This window comes from Arachis hypogaea, chromosome 12 (genome assembly GCF_003086295.3).
Source record: "Arachis hypogaea cultivar Tifrunner chromosome 12, arahy.Tifrunner.gnm2.J5K5, whole genome shotgun sequence".
Taxonomy (NCBI): Eukaryota; Viridiplantae; Streptophyta; class Magnoliopsida; order Fabales; family Fabaceae; genus Arachis; species Arachis hypogaea.
In genome coordinates this window covers 60,816,236-60,830,733 of record NC_092047.1, presented here as the reverse complement: position 1 = coordinate 60,830,733, position 14,498 = coordinate 60,816,236, and the positions used below count along the sequence as shown (strand labels likewise).

Below are 14,498 nucleotides of genomic sequence, written 5' to 3'. Positions count from 1 at the left end.
TCACTTATGTATTTTCAATGGTAGAGTTTCTACACACCATAGATTAAGGTGTGGAGCTCTACTGTTCCTCATGAATTAATGCAAAGTACTATTGTTTTTCTATTCAATTCAAGCTTATTCCTATTCTAAGATGTTCATTCGCACCCAAGAACATGATGAATGTGATGATTATGTGACGCTTATCATCATTCTCACTTACAAACGCGTGCCTGACAAACACTTCCGTTCTACATGCAAACAAGCTAGAATGAGTATCTCTTAGGTATCTAATACAGGGGACCGAGTCCGAGATATTAGAATCTTCGTGGTATAAGTTAGAACCCATGGACGACCATTCTTGAGATCCAGAAAGTCTAAACCTTGTCTGTGGTATTCCGAGTAGGATCTGGGAAGGGATGGCTATGACGAGCTTCAAACTCGCGAGTGCTGGGCGTAGTGACAGACGCAAAAGGATAGTAAATCCTATTCCAGTATGATCAAGAACCGACAGATGATTAGCCATGCAGTGACAGCGCATTGGACCATTTTCACAGAGAGGATGGGATGTAGCCATTGACAACGGTGATGCTCTACATATAGCTTACCATGGAAGGGAGTAGGAATGATTGGATGAAGACAGCAGGAAAGTAGAGGTTAAAGAGGAACGAAAGCATCTCTATACGCTTATCTGAAATTCTCCCCAATGAATTACATAAGTATCTCTATCCTAGTTTATATTATTTATATTTTTATTATCAATTCACCATAACCATTTGAATTCGCCTGACTAAGATTTACAAGGTGACCATAGCTTGCTTCAGGCCGACAATCTCCGTAGGATCGACCCTTACTCATGTAAGGTTTATTACTTGGACGACTCAGTACACTTGCTGGTTAGTTGTGCAAAGTTGTGACAAAGTGTGATTCACGTTTGAGAGCACCAAGTCTTTGGCGCCATTGTTGATGATCGCAATTTTGTGCACCAAGTTTTTGGCGCCGTTGCCGGGGATAGAATGAACAACAATTTCACATTTTTTTCCAGCAACAACAGTGCCAAGTTTGGTCCGGCAACAACACCAAGTTTTTGGCGCCATTGCCGGGGATTGTTCGAGTTTAGACAACTGACGGTTCATCTTGTTGCTCAGATTAGGTAATTTTATTTTAATTTTAAGCTTTTTATTTTATTATTCTTATTTTCTAAAAAATAAAAATAAATATTTTCAAAAATATATTTTTATTCATAATTTTTAAGAATGAATTCTAGTGTTTCATGATGATCTGTTGAATCCTGGCTGGCTGTAAGCCATGTCTAATCTTTTGGACCGGGGTTTCAACTTATCATCACAAGAGCTTGCTGATCTTCACCCATTTGGCAGTTACACACATAGTTGTTGTATACATGGGAGGTATCAATATATGCTGAAGCTTGGCTGGCCATTGGCCATGTCTAGTGTTTTAGATCGGAGTTTCACTGAAAGCTTGGCTGGCTAGTAAGCCATGTCTAATTCCTGGACCGGAGCTTTAGACTAACATTGCAATATTCCTGGAATTCTCATTAAAAATTTTGAAATCCTTAAATCCAATTAATTTTCGAAAAATACCACAAAAAATTTAATAAAATCATAAAACCAAAAATAATTTTGTGTTTCTTGTTTGAGTCTTGAGTCAAATTTTAAGTTTGGTGTCAATTGCATGTTTTTATAATTTTTTGCATTTTTCGAAAACTCATGCATATGTTCTTCATGATCTTCAAGTTGTTCTTTGTAAGTCTTCTTGTTTGATCTTCATATTTTCTTGTTTTGTGTCTTTTCTTGTTTTTCATATGCATTTTCAATTTGTTAATGTCTCAACATTGAAAATTTCTAAGTTTGGTGTCTTGCATGTTTTTCTTTTCTTAAAAATTTTCAAAAATAATTCATGATGTTCATCTTGACATTCAAAGTGTTCTTGGTGTTCATCTTGACATTCATAGTGTTCTTGCATGCATCTTTTATTTTAATCCAAAATTTTTATGTTTTGCATCAATTTTGTGTTTTTCTCTTTCCTCATTAAAAATTCAAAAAAATAAAAAAATATCTTTTCCCTATTTCTCTCATAAACTTTCGAAAATTTGAGTTGACTTTTTCAAAAATTTTAAAATCTAGTTGTTTCTTAAGAGTCAAATCAAATTTTCAATTTAAAAATTCTATCTTTTTCAAATCCTTTTCAAAAATCAAATCTTTTTCATTTTTCTTTCATAATTTTCGAAAAATTTTTAAAATCAATTTTCAAAATTTTTTTCTTATTTTTATTTCATATTTTCGAAATTAATACTAACAATTAATGTGATTGATTCAAAAATTTTAAGTTTGTTACTTGCCTAGTAAGAAAGGTTCAATCTTTAAACTCTAGAATCATATCTTGTTAGTCAAGTAATCAACTTTGGAATTCTCAAAATCAAATCTTTTTAAATTTTCTTTTCAAATCTTCCTCAAAATAAGTTTCAATCACATCTTTTTCAAAATCAATTTCAAAATCTTTTCTAACTTCTTTTCTAACTTCTTATCTTTTCAAAAAATTGATTTTCAAATCTTTTTTAATTAACTACTTGACTTTTTGATTGGTTTTAAAAGTTTGCTATTTCAATCATATCTTTTTCAAAACTACCTAACTAACTTTCTCTTTCTAATTTTCGAAAATCCCTTCCCTCTTTTTCAAAATTCCTCTTTAATTAACTAATTGTTTTAAACTTTAATTTAATTTAATTTAATTTTTCTTTTTTTAATTTTTGAATTTTCACTTTAATTTTAAATTAAAAATAAAAATATTTTTATTTTAATTTGTTTAATTTTCGAAATTCTCTCCCTCTCACCTCCTTCTGTTTATTTATTCATCTACTAACACCCCTCTTTCACCCAAGAATTCGAACTTATTCCTCTCCCTTGTGTTTGGATTCTTATCTTTTCCTTCCTCCATTATTCTCTTCTTATACTTACATAAGGAATCTCTATACTGTAACATAGAGGATTCCATATTTTCTGTTCTCTCCTTTTCTATATGAGCAGGAACAAGGATAAGAACATTCTTGTTGAAGCTGATCCTGAACCTGAAAGGACTCTAACGAGGAAGCTAAAGCACAACTCTCTAGAGAAAATCTGACAGAAATTTTCGAAAAAGAAGGAGACATGGCCAAAAATAATAACAATGCAAGGAAGATGCTTGGTGACTTTACTGCACCAAATTCCAATTTACATGGAAGAATCATCTTAATCCCTGCCATTGGAGCAAACAATTTTGAGCTGAAACCTCAATTAGTTTCTCTGATGCAACAGAATTGCAAGTTTCATGGACTTTCGTCAGAAGATCCTTTTCAGTTCTTAACTGAATTCTTGCAAATCTGTGATACTGTTACGACCAATGGGGTTGATCCCGAGGTCTACAGGCTTATGCTTTTCCCATTTGCTGTAAGAGACAGAGCTAGAATATGGCTGGACTCTCAACCTAAAGACAGCCTGAACTCTTGGGATAAGCTGGTCACGGCTTTCTTAGCCAAGTTCTTTTCTCTTCAAAAGCTTAGTAAGCTTAGAGTTGATGTTCAAACCTTCAAACAGAAAGAAGGTGAATCCCTCTATGAAGCGTGGGAGAGATACAAGGAACTGACCAAAAAGTGTCCTTCTGACATGCTTTCAGAATGGACCATCCTGGATATATTCTATAATGGTCTATCTGAGCTATCAAAGATGTCACTGGACCATTCTACAGGTGGATCCATTCACCTAAAGAAAACGCCTGCAGAAGCTCAAGAACTCATTGACATGGTTGCAAATAACCAGTTCATGTACACTTCTGAAAGGAATCCTGTGAGTAATGGGATGCCTATGAGGAAGAGAGTTCTTGAAATTGATACTCTGAATGCCATATTGGCTCAGAATAAAATATTGACTCAGCAAGTCAATATGATCTCTCAGAGTCTGAATGGATTGAAGGAATCATCCAACAATACTATAGAGCCATCTTCTGAAGAAGAAGCTTATGATCCTGAGAACCCTGCAATAGCAAAGGTGAATTACATGGGTGAACCCTATGGAAACATGATAAACCACTATTTTATGGTTTATATTATGTTTATTTATGTGGTTTTATCATGATCTTTACCCACTTATTCGTTAAATAAGCATGCATTTATAATTCCTTCCTAAAGTTATTGCATGATTGAAAACCTTCTTCCTAGAGACTTTTAATTATATATTTTATTTCTCCTTTATTCCATTCGATGACGTGATCTGTGTGTTAAGTGTTTCAGGCTTTATAGGGCATGAATGAGTTGGAGATTTGAGAGGAAGCTTGCAAAAATGGAAGGAACACAAGGAATTGAAGGGATGACCAGCGAGAAGTGACGCGGCCGCATGGATCACGCAACTGCGCTAAGAAAAGGAAATCACAGTGACGCGGCCGCATGGATGATGCGACCGCGTGGCATGGAATAGCACGAGTGACACGGCCGCATGGATGACGCGACCATGTGGCAAAGCAGAAAGCCGAATGACGCGGCCGCATGGATAACGCGACCGCGTGACATGCGCGATCTGCATAATCTGCAGAATCGCTGGGGGCGATTTCGGGCCCTATTTTGACCCAGTTTTTGGCCCAGAAAAGCATACTAGAGCCAGAGAAGATGCAGAAACCAACAACAACATTCATTCCGCATAGTTTTATTTTTTAGATCTAGTTTTCCTCTCCTCTAGGTTTTCTCTTTACACATTCATAGTTTTTAGGATTTGTTATGTTCATTGTTTTTGCATTGGGATATTGAGAAGAGTTATTGCCTCACCAAGACTTCGACATTCTAGTTCGTTCTCTTTACTTGTCTCTTACTCTTCCATGTTCCTTAATTTACTTAATTTTACCATTGGATTATTTTAGCATTTATCAATACAAGAATTACTTTTATTTTTAATTAATCTTTTGATCATTATTTATCATGTCTTTCTTTAATTCCCTTTTTCATGTTATGAATTCTTCATTTACAATGAGCGAGTAGTTCCCTAACTTGATGGGGAGTTGATTGAAAGAAACCCTTGAGTTGGGATGCTCAAGAGAAAGATTGTAATTGGGTTTATTGTTGGATTGCTCTCTAGTCACTCACACCAATCCTCCCAAGAGCGGATTGGAACTTGTAGATAAAATAGCATTCTAACTTGTTTAACTTTCCCTTACTTAGTAAGGGACAACTAAACATAATAACTCCCAATTATCAATTAATCTTGAGAGTATTGCAACAAGAATAAGGCTTCCAGCTAATCAACTCCCAATCAAGGCTTTTATTTAAATTTATATAAATTCTCTAATTTAATTTTCTGCCATTCAACTCAAACCTTTTTGAAAACATCTGATTAATAAAATAGCACACTTTTCTGCAACTCGTTGGGAGATGACCTGGGACTCATACTCCCAGTATTTTGATTTTAATTTCTGTGACACCCTTCTAAATTGATGAGCGGATTTCTGGTTGGTTGAGAACTATACTTGCAACACATATTTTATAATCATTCTTAACTCGCCAATTTCCGCCAGCATCAATTTTTGGCACCGTTGCTAGGGAGTTGCAATAGAGTGCTAAAGTTATTAATTGGAATTTATTTATTTGCATTTTATTTTATTTTGCTACTATGAGCTGCTTGTTTCTTTCGTTAGATGACACGTTCGCTTCCTATTCCAAGCTTGCTAATATTTGATCCTGAGATTGAAAGAACTATTTCACGTATAAAGCAAGCTCGGCGTCGGTTAGTCCTCCCTGAGGGTGGATCTGAAACGTCATTTGAGAAAGAAACCAGCCCCCGTTCTACTGATTTGGTTGTTTCACGCGCAGGTAACATGGCAGCAGCCAGGAGAGTTACTATCCAGGAGGCTGGAGCCCCTGATTTTACAATGCAACTATTTCAAGCGCATCACCCAACGGTAGCTACAGATTTTGAGATAAAGACCGCATTGCTCAATTTGATGCCCAAGTTTCATGGCTTACCTGCTCAAGAGCCTATCAAGCACCTGAGAGATTTTCAGGCAGCCTGTTCTACTGTCAAGCGTGAGGGTGCAGATGAAACTTCAATTTTGCTAAAAGCTTTCCCGTTTTCTCTTGAGGGAAAGGCAAGAAAGTGGTACTACACTCAACCAGTAGCAATTGTATCCAACTGGGATACACTGAGAAGAGAATTCTTAGAAAAGTTCTTTCCAGCTGAAGTTACTGATAAACTGAGGAAAGATATTTCCATGATTGTTCAGGATGAATCCGAAACGCTTTATGAATATTGGGAGCGCTTCAATAATCTTCTGGAAGCTTGCCCCCACCATATGATTGACAAGATAATGTTACTCGGTTATGTCACACAGGGAATGAGGCCCCAAGATAAGACCACATTGGAAAGTGCTAGCAATGGGTCTATGAAAAAGTACAAGACCACTGATGAGGCATGGCAATTGATTAGCGATTTAGCTGAATCTACTAGGAATCACAGGCAGAAACAAGGCCATTCAAAAGCCGTTGCAGAAGTATCCTCTAGCAGAGAGACTACTGCTTTAACTCAGAGTATCTGTGAAATGACCAACTTGCTGAAACAAATACAATTGAATCAACAAGTTCAGCAAGCTCAACCTTCTCCAGCACAGCACAACCAACAATTAGTCCCACAAAGAGTTTGCGGAATCTGCGCTGATTATAGCCACTATATTGATGAATGTCCGCAGCTCCAGCAGGAAGACAACACCGTGGCAGCCACACATAATTTCTATGACCGCCCCAACCAAGGGTAGAATCAAGGTGGCAATTACAACCACGGATGGCAAGACAATTCTAACCAGAGTTAGAGGGACAACAACAACAACAGAGGAGGCAGAGATAATCAGTAAAATCAGAGGTGGAATAACAACAACAACAGGCAGTAGAATCAGAATCAGCCTTACAGAGCACCTCACCTAAGACAATTCCAAGAACCACAGAATACCCAACAGCAGACCTCTCAATTTACCCATCCTTCTTCATCTGCCAATGATGACTTACTACAATCTATTGATCGGAGACAACAGACCATGGAAAATAACATTAATGCCACTCTAAATGGTCTGAACGCTACTTTGCAAGCTCTTGTCTCACAGATTGGTTCAATGAATAACTCCAATAATCAACCTTTGAGCTCCAGTGGTATTCCCTCTCAACCATTACCCAATCCTAAGGATGGTATTAATGCCATCACCTTGAGCTCTGGAACCACACTGCAGGAGAGGAATCAAGAGGAGCCAAACCCACCAAAACATGCCTCAGCTGAAGAGATAGTGGAAATAGAAGATGTTAAAGAAGAAGAGGACATACAGGACGTGGCTGAAGAAGAAGAAGTGCAACCACAGGAGGAAGCACTAAGAGGCGCAGACACTGCAGAAAACGCCACTCCCATCCCATTTCTACAACTTGCAAGGAAGCCCAGGAAGTAGCTCGAACCTGATCCAAAAATGGTAGAGATATTCAAAAAGGTTGAGGTAACCGTTCCTCTATTTAATGTTATTCAACAGGTACCTAAGTATGCTAAGTTTCTAAAAGATTTATGTATATATAAAGGCAAAATTAATGAATTAGAAACTATTCCTTTAGGAAGTTCCATATCTACTTTAATGGGGGGTTTAATTGAAAAGTGTAGTGACCCAGGTCCTTGTATAGTTAATTGTACTATTGGTGGTGTGATGATTTCTGAATGCATGTGTGATTTAGGAGCATGTGTGAGTATAATGCCTTTGTCTATATATGATGTTTTGAGGCTCCCTCCCTTAAAAAGGTCAGCAGCTCGTTTTGTGTTAGCAGATAAAAGCATTATTACAGTGGTTGGAGTTGCTGAAGATGTACTAGTAGGCATTAAGGGACTCACGTTCCCCACTGATTTTTATATCTTGGAAATGCCCCAAAATGACTCAGACAAGCCATCATCAAACCTACTCGGAAGACCATTCCTGAAGACCTTAAAGTTTAAATTAGATGCTTTTTCGGGAACATACTCTTTTGAAATAGATGACCGAGTAGTGATCTTCAATCTGAATGGAGTTATGAAGCATCCTCCAGAGGATCACTCTATCCTCAAGTGTGACATTATAGATGAAACCGTGGCTGAAGTTCACCAGGAGGAATTTGAAGAGAAGCACACAGGACAAGGTCCAAGTGTGGGGACATTCTCGGAGGACAATGACAGTGCCTTACCGCTGTTACCAGCTCCAGACAACCCAGAGCCTGAACATGATCAGAAGTTAGAATTAAAACCCCTTCCTCCACACCTCAAATATGCTTACCTTGAAGACGGGCAGAAGTTTCCGATTATCATTGCAAGGGAACTCACTTCTCAACAGGAAGAGCAGCTACTTGGTGTACTGAGGAGGCACAAGAAGGCAATTGGTTGGAGTTTGGCAAACATAGTAGGCATCAATCCCCAAGTCTGTGAGCATAGAATATTTTTAGAAGAAGGAGCAAGACCTGTCCATCAACCCCAGAGAAGACTGAACTCCACTATCCTAGAGGTTGTCAAAAAGGAAGTGACCAGACTACTAGAGGCAGATATCATCTATCCCATATCAGACAGTGAATGGGTAAGCCCAGTACAAGTGGTACCAAAGAAGTCTGGAGTCACTGCAGTGAAGAATGAGCATGGAGAGCTCCTGACAACCAGAGCTCAGAACGCCTGGAGGGTCTGCATTGATTACAGACGCCTCAACCAAGCAACCCGTAAGGATCACTATCCTCTTCCATTCATTGATCAAATGCTGGATCGCCTGTCAGGTAAATCGCATTATTGTTTTCTAGATGGTTACACAGGTTATTTCCAGATTCATATAGCTCTTGAGGATCAGGAAAAGACCACTTTTATATGTCCTTTTGGGACTTATACTTACAAGAGAATGCCCTTTGGCTTGTGCAATGCACCAGCTACTTTGTAAAGGTGCATGATGAGTCTTTTCTCTGATCTTATTGAGGACTGTATGAAGGTTTTTATGGATGATTTTAGTGTTTATGGCGATTCCTTTAGCCTTTGCTTAGATGGATTATCTAGAGTGTTAGATAGATGTGTCAGTACAAACCTGGTATTAAATTTTGAAAAATGCCACTTTATGGTTAAACAAGGGATTGTACTAGGACATGTCGTGTCTAACACTAGCATTTCTGTAGATCCAGCAAAGGTGGATGTTATTTCTAGTTTACCTTACTCCTCTTCTGTGAGGGAGGTCCGTTCTTTCCTTGGCCATGCAGGTTTTTACAGGAGGTTCATTAAGGACTTCAGTAAGGTAGGACTTCCCTTATCCAGATTACTACAGAAAGATATTGAGTTCGAGTTCAGTGAAAATTGCAAACAAGCGTTTGATAAGCTGAAGACCGCCCTGACTCAAGCTCCAATTGTGAGAGGACCAGACTGGAGTCAACCATTTGAAATAATGTGAGATGCTTCCAACCATGCAGTAGGAGTAGCACTGGCTCAGCGTGAAGGTAAGGATCCTTTTGTTATTGCTTACGCGTTTAAAACTTTAGATGCAGCTCAGTCGAATTACACTACTACTGAGAAAGAGCTTCTTGCTATTGTTTTTGCTCTGGATAAATTCCGAGCCTATTTACTTGGTACTAAAGTAGTAGTGTATTCGGACCACACAGCTCTAAAGTATTTATTATCTAAAAAGGAGTCCAAACCAAGGCTTATACGTTGGATACTGCTATTACTAGAATTTGATTTAGAAATTAAGGATAAGAGTGGTAACCAGAATTTAGTGGCAGACCACTTGAGTCGCCTTGAGCACATTACAGATGATTCCACTCCTATAGCTGATGATTTCCCATTTGATAACCTGCAAGCAGTATCTGAGATAGTCCCTTTGTATGCACCTGTAGCTAATTATCTAGTTAGCCGCACCTTTCCTCCAAACTTTTCTAAGCATCAAAGAGACAAGCTGAAAAGCGAGTCTAAATATTATATATGGGATGACCTATATTTATGGAGATGTGGCACTGACCAGGTAATTAGACAGTGTGTGCCTCAATCAAAATTCCAGTCCATCTTAGAGGCCTGCCACTCATCTGAGAGTGGAGGACATTTTGGCCCTCAAAGAACTGCAAGAAAAATCTTAGACTGTGGATTCTGGTGGCCTACTCTTTTTAGGGACGCTGCTGAATTTTGTAAATCTTGTTTCCCATGCCAGAAATTTGGTAATATATCCAGGAGGGATGAGATGCCTCAACAGATTATGCTTTTCTGTGAAATTTTTGATGTTTGGGGCATTGACTTCATGGGTCCATTTCCAAATTCTAATGGTTATTTCTATATATTGTTAGCTGTGGATTACGTTTCCAAATGGGTAGAAGCAATTTCTACCCGCACTGATGATGCTAACACTTATGTTTCCTTTGTGAGAAACCATATTATCTATCGCTTTGGATCACCACGAGCAATCGTGAGTGATCAAGGTACCCATTTTTATAACAGGAGACTAACAGGACTAATGAAGAAGCATGGGATAATTCATAAAGTTGCAACAGCCTACCATCCTCAGACTAATGGGCAAGCCGAGGTGTCAAATAGAGAGATAAAGCGTATCTTGTAGAAGATAGTCAAACCTCATAGAAGAGATTGGAGCACCAGGCTACAAGATGCACTCTGGGCATACAGAACAGCATACAAAACACCCATTGGGATGAGTCCTTTCCGATTAGTTTATGGAAAAGCTTGTCATCTCCCTATTGAAATAGAGCATAAAGCCTTTTGGGAAGTAAAGGAATGCAACATGGGAATTGGAAAAGTCGGAGCTGAAAGGAAGTTGCAACTGCAGGAACTGGAAAGCCTTCGCCTAGAAGCTTATGAGAACTTAAGACTATACATGGAGAAGATGAAGGCTGTACATGATCAGCACATCAAGAGAAAAGAGTTCCAACCTGGGGACTTAGTCCTCCTCTATAAATCTCGACTAAGGCTCATGCCAGGCAAGTTGAGATCAAGATGGGAAGGTCCATACAGAGTAGAGAAGGCCAAACCGTACGGAGTTTATCACCTAAGCTATCCTTCAAGCTCTGAACCTATCAAAGTTAATGGACAGCGTTTAAAGCTGTACCATGGCGAGAAGCTGAAGAAAAACAAGGAGCTCGAGATCTTCCTCTTGGAAGATCCCCACAAAGCTGAAGACTGAGCTAGTAGAGCGTCCAACTTACGGATGTTAAAGCAAAGTGCTAGGTGGGAGACAACCCACCATGGTATGATCGTTCCTTTCCTTATTTTTAATTTTCTTATTCAATAACTCTTCTCTTCATTAGTACATTTCGTGCATCTGCATTCACATATTTTTATTTAAAAAAAAAAATCACACGACGCGACCACCTTATTGACGCGTCCGCGTCGCAGGGAGCTGGGAGACAATTTTAATATGAACAGAGAGTTACGCAGGAGCAGGGCTGGAGGCGGGCCAATGGCACAATTCATCCCATGCGACCGCATCGCTGACGCGACCGCGTCATATGGGAATAATGGCCTCCCATGTGACCGCGTGCCCCACGCGGCCGCGTGACCGGGATTTCGACGTAACAAGGGTGCACAGCCGAAAGTTGTGCTAGAGTGGTGCTGGACTAGCGCTGGACGCGCAGTCCCTCTCACGCAACCGTGTAACAACCCTGATTTTCGAGTACGCGAGATCTTTTCTGAAGGCATGGATTTCTCCGAAAGATCAGTAAAGGGAACACCTCTGTTATATCATCAAGCATCTCAATCCTCATTATCATTATGTCATCCTTAAGCTAGAACCTTTTCCGAGGCATGCTCGATAACGCGGTCACGAAGAACCTAGTTTTTGAACCGTATCGGTTGGCAGTTTTGATTCTGATTTTCGTAAATAGTCTCTGTTTGATGAACCGGACTCGATTCATGAGAGGAGAGAGATAATAGTATAATATTATCATTATATTAGTATTAGAAAATGCTTGAATGATATTATATGGTTACCTGGTCTGTTTTAGTTAAAAATAGAAAATTGGTTTAACCGGGTTTACGGTTTACTGGTGCAATTTAACACCAGCACTCTCTGATGACTTTAGCAATGCTAAGGCCTCATCATACATGTTTTATTCTCATAATAAATATGTTACTAGTGTCATTTATGCTAGTAGCTCAGAAAATAATTTTTAGAGATGTTTTTGCAAGTGTTCCGATACATCTAGTTTTAGTAGTTATACACCTGAGATATTTTAATATTATTTTAATCCACCTCCAAGCCAACCAATCACAACTCACCTTACAGCCCCAAGACCTCCAAGGCTGTCTCATTTCATCATTTTGGCCGAAATTGAAAGGAGAGAAAAGAGAGAAAACTTCATGAACACTTAATCTTCAAATCTTGATTTCTTCTGAACCAAAACTCAAATCAAAACTCTGATTTCACCAAAATGATCCTCTCTTCTTCCTCTACATAACCATGTGACTTATCAAGGCTGGAAATAAGGTGAGATGGCTGTCTTCCTCCCTCTTCAATTCGGTTTTCAAGGAAAACCATGCCAAACATGTGTTTTCTTGATGTTCTTCCTTAGGAATCATGCTTAACTTGACTTGAGGGCCAAGAAACATTAATTTTCAGCAAGTCTAAGGTGAGATATCTCTTCCTAACGTGCTGAGGGAGATTTGGTCAGTTGAGAGTTTGTGGATTTAAAGTTGTTCTTGATGTGTTTTAGGAGGAAAAAGTGCTTAAGGACCACCTGAAAGTCTAACCGAATTTGGAGCAGCAAATCAAGGTAGGGATTGATGAATTTAATCTTGATTGATTTTGTTTGAGTTGTGTGATTATGATATGGTTTGTTTATGCTTGAAATTGATTGTTTATATGAGTAATTCTTGTTGAAATTTTGGCGAAAATTTGATGAAATTTGATGATATTCAACTTTGAATTTGTGTTCTTCATGGCTGCTGGAAAAACGAACCCTAGACCTTAAATTGGGGTTCAATTTGTGTTAAAATCATGTAGAAAAGATGGGGTTTTAGTGGCTGCAATTTTATTTTGAATTTTGGTAAAAATCGGTTGCTGAAAAGACTGAAAAACGGGTAAAAACAGAGAAAGAATCTGAAGAATTTACGAACATGAAGAACACTTTGAGTGTGGTGAAGAACAATGAAGAACACCTTTTAGATCTTGAAAAGGGCAAGGAAGTAAATATTTTGGTGTTTGAGGGGTTATTTTGTAATTTCTGGAAGTTAGGGTGGTAAAAGTAGAAATATTAAAAGTTATGGGTGGTAAAAAGTGAATTTTTAAAGGTTAAAAGTTAAAAAGGGGTAATTTTCGAAAATATATTAATAAAATAATAAATAATAATAAAATATTAAATAATAATATTTAATTAAAAATAATATTTTAATAAAAATAATAAAATAATGCAGAAAAGGCAGTTTTCTGTAAAAGCTTTAGAAAGACAACTTTAAGCGCAGAATCTCATAATTACCTTCATAAAACACTTAGGGAGTGGTAAGAACATATTAGTGAGGCAAAGATAAAAGAAAGATAAAAAGTTAAAGAAAAGATAAAAGTCGAAGAAAAAGTCTGTAAAGTTTTAATGACAGAAAAACAGACAGAAATTAGTGAACGAACTAGGGCAACATAGTTAGTCCTTGAGTTGCGACTAGGGTTAGGTATTATATGAAAAGTTAAATTGTTTCAGTATAGACTTAATGAACCTATACTTGGGACAGACTAACTATTCATGCCGAAATTTACATAAGCTTTAAATACATACGTTAAATAGAGAAATCAGAGCAGAGTAGAGAAACAGAGAGAACAGGACAACCAGAGTAAAGTAAAGAGATAAAGAGAAAAAGAGTAATATAGATACAGAGGAAAGAGTAATCAGAAAAAAGTAAAGAGATACAAAGAACAGAGTAATCAGAGCAGAGTAAAAAGACAAAGTGAAAAGAGTAATATGATAAAGAGAATAGAGAACAAGCAGAGGGCCTGTTGAAAGGTCATTTGTTGCGTTAAGGCAACTCCAGAGATATTTGTATATTCAACTGCTGCTTTTCTGTTGGCCCTAGAGGTCCTGTAGGCCCAAGTTCACCTACAGTAAGTTGTTATTCCTGTAGGCCGAAGTTCACCTGCAGTGAATATCAATTGTGTATCTCAGGGTGTTGCTCTTGTAGGCCGAAGTTCACCTACAGTGAGTTGTGATACCTGTAAGCCGAAGTTCACTTACAGGGGCGCTATTTCTGTAAGCCGAAGTTCACTTACAGAGGTGCTATTTCTGTAGGCCGAAGTTCACCTACAGAAAGTTGTTGTGTTTAAACTATTCCTGTAAGCCGAAGTTCACTTACGGGAGTGCTATTTCTGTAGGCCGAAGTTCACCTACAGAAAATAAGCCATATCTAGGACTAGTTCCTAGGTAATGTCGGGCTGCAGGGTGTAAACCGACACGTGAGCTCATGGCCTGCATAGGACAGACATGCATCATACTTAGTTGCGCATTTCCTCTGTTATGATTGTTGTTTGAATGTATGCTTTCTTTA

The 14,498-nt window shown here is 38.2% G+C and overlaps 1 non-coding gene across 1 annotated transcript; it reads right to left on the bottom strand.

The window, feature by feature from the left end:
* Window positions 1-3,536: 3,536 nt before the first annotated feature.
* Window positions 3,537-3,644, bottom strand: LOC112732026 (small nucleolar RNA R71). The gene has a single exon (XR_003167768.1). It is a non-coding gene; the product is annotated as a small nucleolar RNA R71 (small nucleolar RNA).
* Between the last annotated feature and the right edge of the window lie 10,854 nt (window positions 3,645-14,498).